Source organism: Centrocercus urophasianus, unplaced genomic scaffold (assembly GCF_019232065.1).
Source record: "Centrocercus urophasianus isolate 14NV4802_14NV808 unplaced genomic scaffold, USGS_Curo_1.0 seq_22, whole genome shotgun sequence".
NCBI lineage: Eukaryota > Metazoa > Chordata > Aves > Galliformes > Phasianidae > Centrocercus > Centrocercus urophasianus.
Window position 1 is genome coordinate 4,043,809 of NW_024884778.1, and position 20,510 is coordinate 4,064,318.

Consider the following 20,510-nt stretch of genomic DNA (forward strand, 5'->3'; position numbering starts at 1 on the left):
CCTCTCCAGCCACAGAAGAACGAGTACCCATGGAAGCACAGACAATCCCCTGGATGGCTCCAAAACAAGTGCTGATCTGTGATTTTGAGGTCCATCAGCCATTGAAATGCAGGAGTCCAGCTACCCCTGGCCCCTTTCTCCCTCCTTTGCAGGCATTAGAAGCAGAGGACAGTTCAAAAACAGTTTTTCTTTGAGAAAAGCCCTACAAAGCCATCTAAAATTGGAGAGTAAAAATTGCTTTAACGTATTGCTCTGGCAAAGCCAGATTCTCCACTTCAGGTCAGTCACTCAGAGGCACTGCAGGTGTAGTAGCACAGACATCTTGTGCATTACCCTGCCTTGCACCTCTCTTCTGTTCTGCCTGTGGGATGTTTCTCAGGCCAAATCCTATGGGCTCTCTGAGAAAAGGACAGAGGCCTGATTGCAGAGCAGTTTTCAAGGTGGTCAAGGCAGGGAATGTCCTTTCTGCAAGGCTTGCAAGCCCTTGAGCTCTGTCTGAACAGAAAATAGGGGACTGCAAAAAGAGAGATGCTAACACACTAGCCTTTTGCTCCACAAGTTGTCTGTGTGTGGCTCGCACATAAAAGCTTCAGGTTTTTGATGATCACAGTCTGATAAGTGTGGATGTTATTTTTTCAGAGCAACAGTTGTTTACCTGGAAAAGGTTTGCAGACAAGCAGCAAGGTACAAGGATTACAGCCATCCCTGCTGACAAAAAGGGTCTTAAACACAGTAAGAGCACACACAAGATGTGATTCCCTTCCATCCTTACATTTTATTGCTACCAGTAGGACTGAGAAGTTTCTATCACAAAAGCACCAATTTGGTACTGCAGAAAGCAATTAAGCAATTGAAGGAGAAAATACTGCCTCCTCATGGAAAACAATCAGGCACGAGGTAATTAAACAATGCTTTGTGAGATCGCAGATTTCTTTTTAGAACATCCTCTGCTCCATGCCCCATGTTTGTGCTATGCAGAAGTTGGCGTAGGATGTGAAGCTGGTTCACTTAACCTATGCCACTTGAGAGCAGCAAAGCCGTAAGCTGCTGTTGTCCTACAGTCAGTGATGTACCTGGAGTGGTCAAAGAGGACTTCTGCTTCCAGTAAGCTTAATCCCTCCATGAGTGTAAATTGATCACTTTACATTAAAAAAAGAAAAAGTCAATTTTGCATCTGACCCGTTCACCTTCATATGACGACATGACATCTTAAAATCATAGTAAGCATTAGAAAAATTATGTTTTAAATATGGGCCTTTGTATCTTTTACCACATTCTCTCTTGCAGTGGTTATTACCTAATAATTTTTGACACTGGTGATTAAATAGAAAAGTTTTACGTTTTATGATTCTATTTCAAATACACAATTGCTAGCATATATATCAAGGCAAAAATTAAGCCCTTCCTAAAGAGTCTGTAATTATATTTATGCATTAAAGTGTCAACTGCTTGAAGTGAATGATTTCAAACAATATTTTTACGTAATCGTTTCAAAAATCAAACTGTTAATCAGACTTTATCGTCAATCTCAACTAATGGTTTCATTTCTATCTTTTAAGCCACTCAGGACATTTAATACTTTGAGAAATCCTTAATGGTTAACCAGCCACACCTAAAGCAGTGAGCACACCTGGTCAATAAAAGCTCCTCTGCAGCAGAACTCATGTCAGAGCTTCAGCAGAACCCATCATCAAGAAAGCATTTCATTGCACACAGACCCTGTCACAGTCAAAATATAAGAGGAAGGAAAAATGAGACCTTTCTTGAGGAGTTCAGGAGCAGGAAACTTTTAAATTTTTATTTCAACAGTGATTGATTTTTCTGGCCTCTGTTTCCTAGATCTTTTAATACGCTTCCTTAAGAGGCAGATCTGCCAGCCAATAGTGTGTATGCAAAACAGTCAAGTTCAGTTTTTCCCTAAAGCGGTGTTGCTGTTCCCACCCAGTGTAAGTTGTAGAGCAAAACTGGGTCCCTGAGTTGCTGAGGTTGCTGTTCACTCAGATACGGCACGTACAAATCACATATGAGGTCATGGGTATTTTTAATACCCATTTCCTAGATGACGATGCTCACACTGCATAGTTTCAGGCTAGCAGCAGATCCTAAAGAATTTTGGACATAGCAACAACTGGCCTGACTGGAGCACCCCAAGAAGAATGATTTAAAATAGGAAAAGTTCATGTACAAGCTTTTAAATAATGTGCCAAGGGAAAAATAAGTCTTCTGTACATCTGCCTACTTTTTTTTTTTTTTTTTTTTTTTTGAGATCAGATTTCAGCCGCTGAGTTATAAAGCAAAATGAAACAAAACTAAAAAACAAAAGCAAACAAAGAAACACAACTCAACATAAGACGGGTGAGTAGATTTGCATGGGAGATGATTTATTCTTTAGTTTGCCCGCCAGAAAAAACAGAGCAATAATTGCAATTTGATAGGTATTTTCAAAAAACACACCTAGCTCAATCACTGACAGACACTTCTGGATCTTAACAGCAGCTTTTAATTTCGCTTCGACAAATTGATGTAAATAAAGAGACTTGGACGATCACTAAAAGTCTTAATCTCTTGTAAGTAACTTGGTCTGAGCTTCCCTACTGGAGGCTGTTAACTGGTCACAAATTAATGCTCCTTTCGCCCACAGCCAGAATGCAGGTGACGACAGAGAGAAGCGGCCACTGCCATTTCTGCAATTGCTCCACTCCTTACAACGACCCTTACTAATGGAAGTGGTCCTTGCATGGGATCACCCTGCCACAGGGAATCCAATACCTCGAATTTCTCCCTCAGCTTTGGATTAAAAATACCCTTAAAAAAAGTAAACGGCGACTTAGTTGGTCTGCCACGTTTCTCTTGGTTTCACATCATTTCCACCCAAAATTATAACTCAATCTGTATTTGTTCATACTTGGCCTGAAATCACTTGACACAGAGCCCATTTTTGCCAAAACCTCACTGAACCTGACTTACAGCTCTGGATTTGTAACAAAAGCTCAAACAAAACAAGTTTCACCTTGTAGCAAGTTTTATTAAGGAAACCCTAGCGCCGCTCGAGGAATAGCACTCTACTTGTTTAGAGGTTAAGAAAAAGTTATTAAAATAATAAGATTGGAACTCACAGTGCAAATTAATCTGCCCAGGACTGCAAGATTGTTGGATGAAACTAAAGACTGTTGTAAATAACGTATTTCACAGCCTTTAAACTCGACACTGAGGATGACACTTCAGGTCGGATCACAAAGACTTTGTAGTGGCCCCCAGAAAGATATCCACGGAAAAAAAAACAATTACAAAGGATTTCAAATGTATAGATCTGGCACGCTGCAAAGTTTGATAATCTTGATGAATTTGGCTCAGATCCTAGAAGCATAGCCCCGGGCAAAACTTAACACACCTTCGTGTTCCACGTGTTGATGCTTTTTGGTCCAGGAGCACTGCAGTGAATGGAAGGGCCTCTTACACAGTCAAACTCCATGACACCAAAATCAAAAACAGCATTAAGAATGAAACCAGCAATAAGGAAAGCATCACCAGATTTCCTTACATTACTCATTGCAGGATGGAATTATGAGAGCAGTAATACTTTCAGGACCTTCTGATTCACAGGACAGGTAATTTTGCTCAAACTGAACTTAGTCTCCTGTTTACCCGTAAATGTGGAGCGCACCAGGAAAGGAGAATTGTGAATAACCATCTGAAATGTCAATGACTCCCCTGCCTATTACTAAGCCGGGTTTACTTCAAACTATGATGAGGAGTGTATTCTTTTTTTGTCCCAACAGTCATGGTAAAGCATTTGGTACATACTGTAAACGTCACTGCTTACCAAAGGTGCAGACAGTCGGCTTTACTGGGCGATTTCCTGGCTTTTAAGACTGCATTCTTGTAGCCAATCTTGCTGTATTTTAAACTGCATTGTATGAGTTTCCCTTTCCTTTTTGGAATAGTATAATTTGCTTCATAAATTACATATGGTGGAAGCCTGTTGAATGAATAACCTTGTTGCACAGAAAATTAATTCTTTTGACAGGTTTATTCCTTTAACAGATATTTGGTGGAGGATTTTACTGCATTATTGTATATATTGTGGCTTGCTGCGCAGAAAATGTTTCACAGCATTTCAGCAGATTTATACCTTTAACAGAAATAACTGTTCCCATCCGTTTACCATTTGTTACCTATGAAATAAATTTCTTAGTTACAGATTCTTAAAAGAAGCTCACTTGTTTTGCTCTTGTGTTCCATTTGGGTGCAAAGAAAATGCATTTTTCCTTCAATCACTACTCATTTAAATGCATGATAATATATACAGTTGTAATGAACCATATTTTGTTTGATTATGTTAATCTGTAACAGTGTTAATTTCCTTATATATATGTTTATGTGATTTTTTTTTTTCAAATTAACATTTTACCATGTCTTACTAGAATATCCTGGATTATTTAAGGCTCTGTACACTATCTTGGCATGAGAATTACATAGCACAGATAGCACGACGACAGCAAAGGAAGTCAGATTGAATGCCACATGACCTGATTTGAGCAAGGCTAATTATGTAATTAAGATATTGAAACAGGAGCCAGAATCTCTGAGTGCTGCGCTAGTTTCGCCAAGAACCTCCGGTGGGATATTCAGCATTTGGCTTTTCTGTATGCTACTCTTCCCTGCCACAGATGAGGGTACTGACATTCAAAAAAACAGAATAAAGCTGCTCTGGGTGCGTGGCCTAGCAGCACACCCTGGCTCAAGCGTGCAAAGTCTAAAATCACTCCAGTATCTTGCGTGGGTCTCGATGCATAGCTTACACTCATAGCAGGAACTCAGATAAAGCTGTAAGGAAATGTGGTGCTTACTGTCTGCTCATTAAATTTAGGGAAGAATTAGTAGGTTGTGGGGTTTTTGTTTGTTTGTTTGTTTGGTTTTTGTTCTGTTTTGCTTGTTTGGAGATGGATCATTCTGAAAAGCTTTTAATTACTTAGCATTGGACTATTTTAATGGCTCTAATGTGAGAAAAACTGCGAAATAGCGTGATGAATGTAAAATTCAACATTCAAGGGAGACACGAATATGACTGTAAAGAGGGGTAGAAGACACACCATAGGCACACAACATAGCATTCCCAAGAATCTTCAGCCACACTGATTTCCATGCTGCAGCGTTTCAGATAGCCTGCTCAGACCATTTTGTGCTCTGGCCAAACGATGCACACAGCCTGTTTCTGAAGCCCAACTTTCCCAAAGACAATGGTGTCAATGCTTAACACAAGTGAATGAAGAAACAGAAGTGTTAGCAGATCACATAAAGACCTCATGAGAATGTACAAGCCATAGTGAATGTGTATAAGCCACTTTGAATGAGATCCCTACCATCCTACCTAATTCAGCAGTGCACAGACTAACATATACCAAGACCATGGGCCTTGCTATTTAGATAACAGAGCTTTCAAGTAGTACTCATGGTAAGCCAGAAATAGCCTTCATGGTACTGAGCAAACCTACTCCCTTGTATGGGTCTCTAATGAGATAATTCTCCACAAATAAAGCAAAAAGGATATTCTTCTTGTTAATTACTTCTCAGAGAAACACTTCTTTGGAACTCCTACCAAACACTTAACTCTAATATGGCTGAAATCTTTCAGAAAAGAAGAGCTACACCAGCACAAGCATCTCACAGCAGCAACATGAAGTTATGTCTCATTAAAAAATGTATTGTGCCTAATTGATGCTTTTTAAATACTGAAAACTGGAGTTCCATGCCAAGGAAATCAGCAGAGATCTGTACTAGCACAGGAGTGAATTAATCCTAGAGATACAGGCTTTTGTGGCAAAAAGTCACACGGTCAAAGCTCATGCGAGCTTTTAGGGACTAGGGGCAATAGAATGGACTAATGTAGCTTGATTCAACTGTAGAGAAGCACTTCAAATGCAATGCTTGCATAAAACCTAAATCTGCAAAATGCATATGAAAGGAGATAGTGTTTTACTGTGCTCTTCCACCCCACCCTACATGATTTCTCCACACCTACATGACTCTACTCACTGAATTTCCTTGAGATTAATGGCCAAGTCTGCGAGTGACCATGGCACACTCCTCACCTCTTAATTTCTAGGGAATTCCCTGTCTCAGTTGCTATTGTTTAATTGCAGTCTAGTAAAAAATAATTTCAAAGTTCTGCGAGAGAGAGGCCAGCAGATATATGGAAAACACATGAATATGTAATTTTAACAGCTAAAACTATATATATCTGGCAGGCCTTACCTAATGGTTGCACTGAATCCCCTTGGCAAGCTTACACTAATGTTATTTTTACTGTTCCATTGGTTTGTTATATATGCAGAAAGCACAGTATTCTATCCAAGTTGCAAGGAAGCCAGTCCATTCATGATAGGTCCAAAAGAGATCTTTGAAATGGAAAAGGATAAATATAAATTGTTTTCTACAGAGTAGCCAAGTGTCTACTCAGATTCACTGCTTGAATGTGTAGCCTTGAAAAATCAAACAAATTTCCAATCAAGAAGTTACCCACATCTGGAATTTGAGATGGTAAATTATATTTCTATAGCAGACACCCTAGATTTCACAGTAAGATGACTTTTTTTTTCTTCACAGAGACCAATCCAAAACGCATAATGCCAGAGAAAATATAGAGTTATACACTGAAGGATTTGGAAAAGACTATTTAGCAATCACAGCAGCACTTTGGCACTCGTGTGAGAGCGTTGCACGCCTGTGCGAGCACAACCTCGCGTCTCTTCCGTTGGACTTGACTTTGTCTGTATTTGCATCCAGCTGTCTTCCTGCACGATAACCAGAACACCGGAAATTTGCTGAGGATGACACACACAATCAATGAAGAGATTTTAGTCATTGCATCAAATTAGCAAATTCTCAATCCTGACTAAGATACAGCTAGGAAACGAGCTGCCAACAACACCCTCTAAAGCAGATGGTTCCCACCACTTGGAATGCTCCTTTCTGTGCACTTCAGCAGCTCCTGAAATAACAGAGTTCTGCAGAATGGAGAAGGAAGATGGGTGGAAATTCAGACTCCTACTGGTGGTTTGGTCAGTTCTCCTCAGCCCTCTGGAGAGAATTCACTGGCAAGTCATCACTAATGACACACCTATGTCTTGCCCAGTGCTGCTTTACCCGCACCTAATGGGCATTTTTCACCTTGTTTATCTGAAGGTAAAAAAAAAAAAAAAGTAGTATGTCATAAAGCACAGGCTACCTGCAGATTATGAAATAATTGGAGTGCTAGATGGAAAATAATATATTGACCAAGTTGTCCAATAAAATAAATTACTTCTATAATGCATCTCAAAACATGTTAGAAAGTTAGGAATTACGAGCTGTATCACACAGTGAATCAAGTGTATATTTTTAATAGTTCAGATAATTAACAAAGGGCACTATTTGCCAAGTGCTGTGGAAGGCTATTGGTCACGTGACATTTAAAAAATTAAGATCTTCTATCATTCTAAAATCAGGCTTTCTTTAAGCCATGAGCTATTTAGATTGGTGCAGGAATAGTGAAATGAAATGCTAGGGATTTTGCTCTGCAGGATGTCAAATTAGATTATCCATCCTTTAAAGCTATAAATACATGAATTATTACACTTTTTTTACAAATGAGAAAACTGAGGCATAGACAATATCAAAGGGCTTTATAAATGTGAATGACTCAATAACATTCTGCTATTGTTTATTATCCATATTCCTGTTTTTAAATGACAGAACAGAGGCACATAGAAATGAAATGACTATCTAAAGTCACACCAGTCTCCTTCTTTAACCTGGTAAATGGGTAAGTAGGCATGCCATTTTGACATACTAATATATGTGTTAAGGTATTAATTTCCCATACTTCTTGAATATATGGATCATTGGGGAGCAGTTTCTGTTGAAAACAGCAACAGTCTATTTTTCTCACTTCAAACTTTTTTTCCTATTGTGAGACTTCTATTTAACTGGAAAAAGTTCTTCGTTTTCTCTTTGCTTGGCAAGAAGAAAGTATAAGAAAATGGAGTAATTTAGATGACAGAAAACAGGGATTTAAGGCTGGAACGCACAGCAATCAGAGCTCAGGGAGTGGGATGCCATTCACACACACACTGGACTAGAGAATATCAGTGGCAAATTCCTCCCAGTCCATTCAGGGTGGACTATTTCAGGTGAGAAATTAATCAACAGTGTTTCAAGGTATTTAGGAGGGCAAAGAAGCAATGTCTTTCCTTTATGGCTACACTGCAGTGATCAGTGCCTCTGCAGGTGTGTAATTTAAAGAGGTGCTAGGAAAAAGATGAACATAAACAGAAAGGATACCGGGTGTACGCGAAGGTTACAGTAGAGGTTGCAGCCGAATGACTGCAGGGCTACATAACCCAGCCTCAGATAATGCTCAAGTTTATTTGCCTTGATCTGAACTCTGCTTAGAGCCAGGACAGAATGATGAGAGGTTAGCAGGGCAATGCCACACAGAACAAAATAACCTGCAGAGAGAAGTTTCTTACAGAATGAGACATGGCAGTCCGGGTCCCTATCGCTGTGGATCACTGCAACAACAAATGTATGTGTAGAAACTCCATGCATTTCACCATGCAGCTACAATGCAGCGGAATACTGCAGCTCTTTCACCAGTCCCAGTAGCTCCAAACTCACATCTCATGTCCCAATAACCACACAGTCACTTGGTCGGTCTGGCTCAGAAATAATTAAAAAAGAGACTTTCTTAATGACATTGACCCCTGCCAGAAAGCAAAGTCTTCCTTCATCTGTTTATCTCTCTGCTACCACTAATAGTCAGAGATACACCAAAAAAGAGAAGTGGCTGACTTATCAACATTATTTTCCTTGTTCTTGATCTAGGTCATCAAGTAGATTAATATGTAGTTGCAAGCTGTTCATTCATTGTAGAGGAGCATGTACATAGCAGGAAATATCTCCCATGGCGCTGATAAACTCTCAGAGGCTATAGGCCAAGGTGTTTATGCTCCAATGGAGACATTTGTGCCAAGTACCTGCTCCCAGTGATATAGTTATAAGCATTAAACTCGAAATGTAACTTTAAAAATCTATTACGGTATATGGCTTTTATTATTTCCAAGACGGACAACTGTGTTGGTTATTATCAATATGTTGTGAAAGAAGCTTTGACACCTGGGATTTGAGGCAGGGGGATGGGGAAGAGGCACGCAGGAACATTTAGGCCAAATATTAACAAACTGATAAAGCCTTACAAGGATGTTTGAGAGAAATGCTTTCCTTTTCTTTCCAGCCCCAGCTTTCAGAATGCACCCAGAAAGAAGAGCACCAGATAACCCTATACCTGATAGCATCCAACCACTTGCTTGCCAGGCTCCCTCTTTCCCAGTCTCTCCATTTCAAGGATCTTCCCAGTATTCCCAAAATCCTCCTGATTAGTTTCTCTCTTATCCATGTGATCTTCCACAGGAAAGGACTTACTGATTTACCCCAACCATCACTATCTCCGAACTGACTCTACCTACGATCGAATTGTGCCTTTCTTCCTCTTTGCTCTGCGTTCAACTTTGTCATCTCCTTCAAGAACAAGCATCTTCCTCCCTTCATTAGCGGGTTCTGTCTGAAAGGTGAAGCTGTCTCTTGTCTGGTAGGTCCTCCTCTTAGCAGCCCAGCTCAGCTTTCTGCTGGGAGCATCACTCATTAACTCAGACTCCCTCTTTCCTTCCTCTCATTTTCCCTTCTGGCTCTTGACCTCCCTCTCAGTTACAGTGGCTTAACAGCCCTCCGGGTGTGACAGAGGGGCAAGGGCTACTTCTGGCTGGTGGTTCCCTGTCAGGACACTTAATGTCTTGTTCCAGAATAATGACAGGGAGGGGGAAGGAGAGATGGCAAATAAAAAGTAACAACAATTCTTCCAGAGCCTACAAACACAAACGCTCAGGAACAGCACAGAAATGGTAGATTGCAAAGTCAAATCTCCTTAAGAAAAACATTTCCAACACATGAAGACATGGGAAGCCAGAACACACTCAGAAATCTCTCCAACTTAATTTACGTCTGAACTGCTTTGAAGGACAAGGACCCAAAATACATATTCCAATAAGCACTTACTTTTTTGGTTCTGTAAAAATGTGGAATGTAAACAGCAGTGGGTGTTTCAGGCTGTTTACCAGTGAAATTGCTATTGCACCCGTTGTCATGTAGCATTACACCACTTTAAATGCAGTCAGCTCTTTGATGTGAATTCTGGAGCAGTAGTACCCACATATGGCAACAGAGAACTTGGCCTTTAGCATTTTGGAGACATAACACAGAACCAAGCCCATAAAGGTTGCAACTTCTTGTCCTGAATTATGAGTTTTAATAGTTTCACAAGAAAAGCTGTAGCTCACTTCCCTCAAGAAAGAAAATGGGCAGCCTCAAAGCTACGTATGTGGATTAGAAAAACATTTACACACGTAACCCTGTTATTGTTCAAAGTTTTTAAGGAAGTAAATCTATGCTGCTAAATCCACTTGCATCACTTCATTTGCTATGATGGCAAAAACCAGATCCAGTCCAGTCAAGAAAACATTCGGTTTCTGTACAGACCCAGTCAGGTTACTTGCGGCCATACCAAAGTTTCCCTCTATTAACTGACATCATGAAGTTTTTCTAATCTCTTGTGTTTAAATTATGCACGCTCCTCATCTCTTGAATGAAGTTTCTGATTTCTTTCCTTTCCCAGCTGATACAACAAGAAAGAAGTAAGCATTTACACAGGTTCAGCGCAACGAACCAGCCAGAGTTAAACTTGAGAAAACCACCAAGGAAAACGAATCAAGAATAAAGCACCAACTGTTTAAAAAACATAGACGTCAGCAAAATTATTTTCTTACCTTGTTGTGACATTACGAAGAAAACAAAAACGGGAATGCAAGTTTTGATTAAAAAATCTGTCAGTCAACATGTAATTTAATATGAAGTGACATATACTGCTAAAAGGTACATTTTAGCATTAAAGACCAAAACTCCAATGATTAATATTACAGCGATGACAGAATGGGAGTGACTTATTTTAATCCACTGTTTATCTCAGCAGAGTAATTTATAGATCACTCGACATGTTTTAATAGCAGGCATAAAAAGGTACCCTCTAATATACACTCGCTTGCAAGATCTGACATTTGGAGTTACATGCTCAGAAAATATCAGCAAACTGCGTTTGTTGGACATATATACAAATAACCAGTCATCCTACACACAGTTTATAAAAAGTGATCTATTAATAACAAAACAGCTCCAGAGACATATGGGCTCTTAATATTCAGGTGGAATATCAAGTGTTTAAGTTAAAATAAGGGCAGGAGCACAAAGAGTGGTCAGCGCATTGATTTGGCTGCCAAATATAGTTTTTACCATCATAAATCTCCGGCTGACAACTGCACAAAGGCTGCTTTACCTAAACCCTGCCAAGGAAGGGTGTTTGCTGCCGGATTGCCTGATAGTCACTATGACAACTGATGCCACAATTAGACAAGTACAATCCCACTTTCAAACAGGCACACAAGTCATTAATTCAGCAGGACTTTTGTTGACAATATGTTATGAGGGAAATATTTAATACAATTCCAAGGCTGATATATTCTCCTGTTATCTATAGTAAAATAAATGGCAAGAACTGATGAAAACAACCATTTAATTAGTCTAAAATGAGCCGGGGAATCTACCCCGTACATTTTGGCTTAATAAACTCACAGGTGCACAAAGCTACTTAGAGTTGCTGTGTAGAATTTGAAGAACTTGCTTTAAAAGGCATTGCATTTGGCAGCGGTAGCAAAGGAGAAAGAGGATAAAATCTTCTGAAAAGTGAGCAAATAAATGTTCTGCCCCAGTCTCTAATGCTGTGGAGATATCTGTAAGCATCTTTTCCCACATGGGAAAGAAATTCTCAGAAGGATTAACCAGGCTGATCTGAACAACTGCAAATGAGTAAGACTTGAGGACGACCACCACAACAATGACATTTTCCTACCTGGGAGAAATTTTCAAGACTTTTTTCCCAGTTGGCTTGCTATTAGAAGCTCTTGAGAATTTCAAGTGGAAAGCTAAATAGCTGTAAAGGAATGAAATTCAGAACAGAAGGAGCCTCATGCAAATGTGATTAAACTAAAAGAAAAGCCATGGAGGAGGAGTCAGCAAACAAAGCGATAGGTTAGTAAAACACTGATCTAAATATTCACAGCAATGATGTGGAGAGCTCTGAGATCCCTTGCTACAGAGGCACCATGAGAGGTCCCTGTACACAACCCTTAAACTGCTGTAAAGCAATTGCTCTGGGCAGGGTGATGCCAAGGCAAGAAGCATTTGTGGGCATGGCTGGCAGGAAGAAGGAAGCTGACCCTGGCTTGGACAGGGGCATGGGCTGGAAGATCTCTTAGGATCACTCCAACCTACAAAAAGTCTACTTGCAAGCACTAAGGTTTGGTCTGAGCTGATAGAGATTAACTTCGGGGCTGGAGCTGCTGAAGGCCTTGGGTAGTTGGAGTCTATATCAAATTCAATCCATTTCAGCCCTACATGAGCCAAATTTTGTGAGGTCTCTGCATTCCTCCCTGTCCTGGTCCCAGCACATTCAAAAGCCATATTCAGCACTGCTGGTGAGACTGGGCATGGGGACAGACCAAAGCATGCAGGTGGTATTAATGCAGGCAGTGTGAAGCATCACACCTTCTCAGGAGCGGATCTGGACAGCTTCCCAGGCAATCTATCCCTGCATCTCATTTCAGCAGCTGGAGTAGAACAAGGAGGCAGTGAAGCCAAACTGGTGTGGTGGCCCCTCTCCCCATCCCTGCAGTAAGTGGGCACTTTCCAAGCACTCCTCACCCAAATGGTCTTGGGCAGTGCAGCCAGGAGCAGGACAACGAGGCCATTTTGCACAGGGCATCAATGCCCTTATTTCTGAAGCTGCTGAAAGGAAAAAAAAACCTCTGGTGCTGTTGGCTTGGGTAAGCTCTTCTGCTGGCTTCAATTAGTTATTTCCCTAACAAACATTGACTGTGGCTTACTGGTTATTGAGAAAACTAGAAAATAGTGCTGCTCTCCTTTGTAGCCGTAAATAGGCAGATGGGTCTGAAGTAATTTGGTTCCCCTTCAGGACCTTAAACATGAACACAAGGACATAATCACTAAAAGATAGGTTTTCTGGATTAAGTCTGGCTTAAATCACTCCGGAAAATGGACTCTGCACAGGTGGTGGTTTCCCTCCACCCAACCAAAGCTGAGGTTGTATTTCTGTGAGCGCTTAGAAAATGCTGAAGACCTCGATTAAATCCCTGTCTGTGCTCCTCCTGCAGAGACTGATGGACATTCTGCTGCTCTGAGCTCAGACAAGGCAGGCTGCACTGTGGTGGTATCTGGGTGTGTGGATGTGCCTGGAGATGCGCCTGTGGGTCAGCTGCCCCAGTCCTGCTCTGCTATCGCCTGCCTTCCTGTGCAGGGAGCATCATCATCCCTTCTCAATTTCAATAATTAGTTGTCACATAGAGGTAGGAAATGAAGTTTTTTTTTTTTTTTTTTAACCTTATTAACCAGAAAGTTTAGGGCATTATGCTCTAAGAGAGGTAGTATCAAAATTTACTTGACAGATAAATGTCACCTATGATCCTTCTAATAGCTGAGCTTCCAATCAACAGAGAACTCTCCCTTTGCTGCTATGGGCCCTGGAAAACCCTGCTGTACTGTTTAAGCTGGAATTATGAATATCTTTAGAATGTGAGAAATATAAAAATAAGTCAGTAATTTAGTGCATGACAAAGTTAGAATATTTCTGGACTTCATTTATCCTACGCCAATACAGAGTATCTAGATGCTTGCTGCTGCTTCTGCAGTTCAGGATTGCTCTAGTGCATTTTATAAAGAAAATCAGATAGAAGCACATTGATAAATTACATTAGTCACACTACTTTCTTACTCTCATTCTATGGCTTTTAAAAATCAGGCAAATATACATCATTTTCATGTAGCACGCATAGAAGTACATAGAAGTTAAATGCTTTACCCAAGATCAAGATGTAAATCAGTGAGCATCTGTAACATACTACAGGTGTGATGCTTCCCAAACCCCCAGCTCAATGGCAATGAGTGATGTGTCCTTTGAAGTACAGATTAGAGCCTGAATAATTGATTCACTCCACTAACAACAACCAGGGATGTACAAGCAGTTTAAGAACACAAGTGATGGCTGTTTCACCAAGAATCCACAGTTGCATGGAAACTCTGACTTTCCTTCCACATAAAATTCCCCACATGCCATTATCTTCAGGGAAATCTACTGAGGGCTTAGTCCAACTCCTTTACACTCAATAAGGCTTCTGCTAGCTTAAGATCATTTTCTCCCTATGCCTCCCTTGATCGCTTCACGGTGAACACTACAAATAACTTATATTGGAAGAGGAAACACTGAGATGCAGCTATTGCACTCAGATTCCTGCATTCAGACTCCTTGTAACACTAATGCATGCCTGACTGCAGAGTTGGTGAGTTTAGGCTTTTTTTCTCTGGGAGATTTAACTTTAAGAACTAACTCTGTAATGTGCCTGTTTTCTTCACTTAGTTTTTCACCCCCACTCATTGCACTTGGCTTGCATCATGCCTTCTTCCTAAGAAGTCTTCTGGAAGGCCTCAGCTCCCCAGCCCCACTTTATGATAAGGCGCCGATTTTCCATCCTGCCTTTCTCATGTCTGATTACATCATCCCCTTGTAGAGAAGTGTGAGTGTTAGCATAATGCCATTATTGCCCAATTCAGGCAGAAGAATTAAGCATGTGTTTTATTTGAACACTCTCAGTTCTATTGTCTGTAATTAGGTAAATTAACACCAGTGGCATTAGTAGATACTAACAAATCTTTCAGAAGGATATACAGGCAACAGAGGTGCATACTCCTATTTTACAAAATCAGCATGATTTTGATGTTGTTAGAGTTGCTCCTATAGTTACGATGTAGGCAGGATCCTACATTACAGCAACAGACCACGTTTTCATTGCACAACAATGTGGTTTCAGAAAACGCATACTTAGTTTGCATGGAAACTTCTTGTTTCTACTAGGAAATACTAAATAATCAGTCTGCTGTGATTGAATCAATAAGGATGCCTGCCCAATACACTGCTAAGTGGCAAAACCCACATTTCTCTTTTCCAGGAGAGAAGTTTACTGCTTTTTCAAGTGAATGCATTAAGGCATTGTTAGTGCCAAGTTCTTATATAAGAGTTATTAGATATTTAAACAACAACGTTTGAAAGTCAGTTGCACACTTAAAATAGGTGGCTGTCAGGTCTTGTAAACCCCAAAGCAAAGATGGAATGTTTATCCGATCTGAAAGCCATTTATTGGAACGGTATTTTGTGACTTTAAAATGGTACTGCTATTATATAAGAGGAAAGCTGGAACTAACATTGCAAAACCCTAATGATCCTCGCCTGCCTCGCAGGAGTCCAGTGGACCAGATCCAGAATTCATCAGAAGTGACAGGCGCCTGTCAATGCCAACACCCGTGGTCCTGGGCAGGGAGAAGGGTAAATGACAGTGATAAGGGAATTGCAAATGGATTAGTGGTCCCAGACATGGCTTGATGATGGAAGGAGTGATAGGAGTGACAAGCAGGTCTCCCTCCCCACTCCCTTGGGTGATTGCCCTTACCTGCATTTTAGGGTTGTAATAACATGAGTTTGGTGGGGAGGGGATTTCGGGGGGAATAATAGCAGGTTTTTCTTGATGCTGGTTGTTCAGTGGCTGCTTGTGCCATTAAAGCCTGGAGAACCAAGCTGTGGCATGCTTCACATAGAGTCCCATGGTCCCAGGTGACCTATCGACCAACATCATTGTTTAATGCTACAAGAGCTCTACTTCTAACATTTGGGTTCTTGAGACTTCCTCAAGGCACTGAATCACTGTAGATTCCAGTATTTACTGAAGGAATACATCAGTGTCTCTGTACAGCCACCCAACAAGCAGCGCTATTAAAAAATAATGTTCATGCTGCTTTTATTTTGGTCCATGAATAAATACACTCTGCAACTTCTTTCCAAAACAAATATCTTCTCTCGCAGGCCTGCCATGTTATGTTGCATCTCTGCACATTAAAAGTTAAAAAATTATTTAGCTTGAATTGTTAAAATTTTCATTAATGGCAATTTATGTCACTCAAAAAAGGCTCCTTGGGAAGAACATGGCATACTTGTACAGACCTATTATGAGAGTTGTCAGAAACATTTGTCCTTATGAAATATAAATAGACAGTATGTTAGATGATTTAGTGAGGGATCTGTTATTTATTTAAAAACAAACATGTTTTTTTCATTTCTCCTCTCAAGAAAACCAGGTCACGTCTCTTTGGTGCTCGGGATAAGGATAACCCATCTGCAAACACCATGGGCTCACCCCTTGGAGGCAGGAAGCCTGAGGGCACAGCAGGTGGGTGCCAGCACTGACATCACCTTTGCATCCCTTTGCCTGTGAGGATGCACCAATGGTTCCATAGGAACCCACCGTACGCCCTGCTTTTCCCTGGCTGTTCCAATACCCACTGCTATAGCCTGGCAACGTTTGCAGCCAGCATCCCATTTTTTCCAACATGCAGCTCCTGCTGCTGCCGAATTAGCCCTGCAAAAATAAAAAAATGGGATTGGTAATCTCTGAATTAGACCTGGATGCATAAACAGAGGCAATCCTTTTGTTCTCACTGACAACAGCTTATGAAATCCTCACACAGAGCTCCACAGTGACACAAAACTTATTTGCTACCACTGCTGAGGTTTAGAAGCAGAATCCATTTCAGATGGACATAAAAATCCAGCCCAATATTTACTTGCCACTGGATACAAACGTTACCTAGTGAAGTCTGCACTAGTGTCAGAGAGGTGGATAAATCCTTCAACTTTGTTAAATGTGGAATAAAGGAGAGAATAACTTGAATTAAATTCCTGTGCCCACTTGAAATGATGTCTGGCTGTGCCTCTGTACCTGTGCCTGATTTTTGCATGAAAATATTCTCTTTGTCCCTATCTGGTGTTCTCCTTCAAAAAGGAATTGAGTTTAAAAAGAAGGCAATAATGTAAGATTTTTAAGCAAACAGTTCAATATTTCCTTTAAAATGTTCTCTGTATTCAAGAGCACTTTGATTTCTATCTTTTTTTTTTTCCTCCAGGCTTTGAAACTGTACCTCTTTTAAAAAAAGACCATCCCTGATTTTAGTCTTTTGTTCCTTTATGAGCTTTGTCCCCGACTTTTAAATGTGGAGAGAGTTGAGAGGCATGTTGTGAGAGGAGGGAAAATAAAAAAAAAAAAGTTAAAAAAAAAAAAGGAAAAAAAAAAGGAAAAAACTTGCAAACTGTGTTAAATACACCTTTTGTTCATTACATTTAATATAACATCCGCTATGAGGATTGATATTGAATTATACATTAATTTCAATGCTAAATAACTCCTCTATTTAAAAAACCCTTAGTTTTCTTATAATGTACAGTAATTAAAAAGTGAACCAAAAGAGGCAGCAATAAATCAGGGTGCACAATGCAGTAAAAATATTATAATTAATATTTAACATACATTTTGATTACTTTTAGAATAAGTACAAGAAATATCAATTAGAATATATATTCAAACTTTGCTGCCTTTTCCCCATTATACTCTGGAAAGGGGCTATTTTTAATTCTGGATATTGCATACAAAATAATACATAGTCCCTAATTAAATATAAGGCTGCAATTCAATCGAGAGTTTCTGCTGATGTCATAAATAATAAGAGCACAGCTCGAGGTATCAATGAATGGCAGCCAAAGCCCGAGATTGAATTACAACTTCTGCATTCGGGCTGTGGATCCGTATTGTTATTTGTAATAGATGGAAAATGATTATTATTATTTTTTAAATACAGACAAAAAGAAGGAAATTTGAATTCAAAATCTGCGGCGGGGCGGTAGAAGATGAGAAGCCTTGTGATTACAGAGCGCGGCTTATTGGAAATTGAAATGTACAAACGTGCCAGGTGGCAATTCTGCAGACGAGGCTGTGCTCTGCCCTTTTGTGTCGGTTTTTGGAGCCTGGGGGCAAGATTTTTTTCTCATGGGCATCGTTCATCCATGGCAAACCAGCTGTGGGTGCTGACCCAAGAGCTGCACTGATACGCACCCAACATGTGCCCAAAGCCCCTGCTGTCAGGGTGACATCAGTGACACCAAATCTGCAGCCCAACCCCAATCATGGATGGAAGCTTTCCACCCCTACCATCTTTTAGCCCCCGTAGGTTTTCCATGTGGAACCCAATTATTTATCATTTCCATTCAGGATGAACGAGGTCTATACACTTGTGTGGACACTCTCCCAAATAAATGACCTCTTAATAACTAGAGGGATTTTTATTTATGTAACATATTGTATTTCAGTTATGTTAGGGAAGCAGAGAGAAGGTAGTTAATCAGTATGAAGGCTTGCTTTCAACAGATTGCACAGCACTCAGCATGACAAGATCCCCTTCTGCTGCTCCATGGGTCACTCATTTGTATTATAGGGCCATTTTTTCCTGCTGACCAATCCATCTAGCCATGGAGATGTACACCTCTCCATCTGACTTTGGCATGCAAAAAGCAAAAGCTTTAAGGGTACTAAATTTCTGCAAGTCCTGAGCAAGCAGAGATAGATAGCTGTAATGCCATAAAACAAAGCTCATGGTTTTTCATATGCTTTAGATGAATTTGTCACTCAGTTTCTGTCCAGACCCACGTCTGAATCCCCCTGTCCTGCCCTGGCTCAGTTTGTGGTTATCCCAAGAAGAAAAGGAATTTCATTAGGGAGCAAGCATGCTGCTAAGAACAAATACTCTGTCTCATTTACGCTAACAAGAACAAAGAGCCAAGCAATCCTGAACACATACACGGCAGCTTCTTGAAGCACAGTGATTTCTTTTCACGCAGTAGTTTTTTTTCCCAATAGTTTAAATGATATCCTATTGTTCTTAAGCACATCATTTTTATTGTCTTTTCCCTGAAAAGAACCATTTCCTTACCATCTTACACCACATGATAATAACTGTCATGATAATATATTGATGCCTTTCACATGATTTTTTTGAAGGGCAAAACATGCTCGTTTCTTCCAACTATTTGCAGACATGTTCTGTAGAAATTCAGACAGATCACAATTGTATTGCCTGGAGAAATGTTTGGGTTTAATGGTGTGCTTGGAAGTGACCAGAGAGACATGGGCTCAGAACTTGCCATAGAGCCTTCTGCATGGCAAGGAAAAGCCATAAGAAATCTTTTGAAAGTAGACACGGGAGCAGGGCAAACAAGGTGCAAGATCCTGAGATGCTCTTTCCTAACACGGAATACATCTCAATGCTTTTCAGCAAGACCAACACAGGCAACACAATTTACTGCCAAAATAAGCCTGACGAACACAGATACTTAAATACTGCTGATAAACAGTATTTCAGTTTGTAAAATATGTGCTTAGATTGGTAAGGGAAGATGTTACTCCCAAGGTGATATTCAGAAAATGCAAACAGCTGCCTTCCTCCCCAGGTACACATAACGCTGTAATAATAATCTTCCTCCATGATAAGCTGAAATAGGTGCCTAAGTTACCTCTTTCCTGTGTCTGACTTGATTCTGAATTTACTGACATTGCTTTTTTCACTTTTTTTTTTTTTTTTTTTTTTTTTTAATCTTTCTGTCAGAGGAGAGTCTCCCCTATGGGTTACGGAGGCTGAGCTCTAGAACAGCCTGCCAGGTCCACACTGAGATCCTGGGACTGTGATGAGTTTCTCTTCTACTATTGACTGTTGTCACCGAAATACATCTGCTGCTTTATGCAACTGAGGCTTCCTATGAAATGCATATGTAGGCTCAATGATTCTTACAATTACAGGCTAAAAAGAACTTTGCATATTCATGAGTATCACACTATTTGTCACAGCTGCAGACCTCCAGCAAGCAACGCCTGTGATTAGGGCTTTGTTCTTCCCAAGTATATATTTTTCCACGAACCCTTATTGGTTCTGAGAAGTTATGATCTTAACTCTCTAGTCCTGTCAAACACAATTTTCTTTCTTTTTACTGCCAGCAACATGAATGAATTCCTGCCTCTGCAGCCAACAACCGGACTAGCCGGAACTGGAATGTACATTGATGAGGCAGTATTTTATTTAACTAATGTAACAACCTACAAAAATCTATAGTTGGAGTGACAATAATTTTATTACCCCGAGTAAAGAGCTACCCATTCATTTTCTCCTCAGTGATTTAAGGCTACTAACCTCCAGACTGCATTGCTCATAAACAAACAGGTTTTGTGGACCTTCCTAGGTTCACAAATGAGGTCAAACGAAATAATAAAGATCTGGTCTGCTACAGGATGTACTAACCATTAAGCAGCAGATTAAAGATTGAAAGTTTTTGAAAGCTAGACAGTTATGTATGAAATCTAACCCACCCTATGGACATTTCAACATAAAATGGCACTAGAAGTGAGAAAAGTAGACTTTTTTCC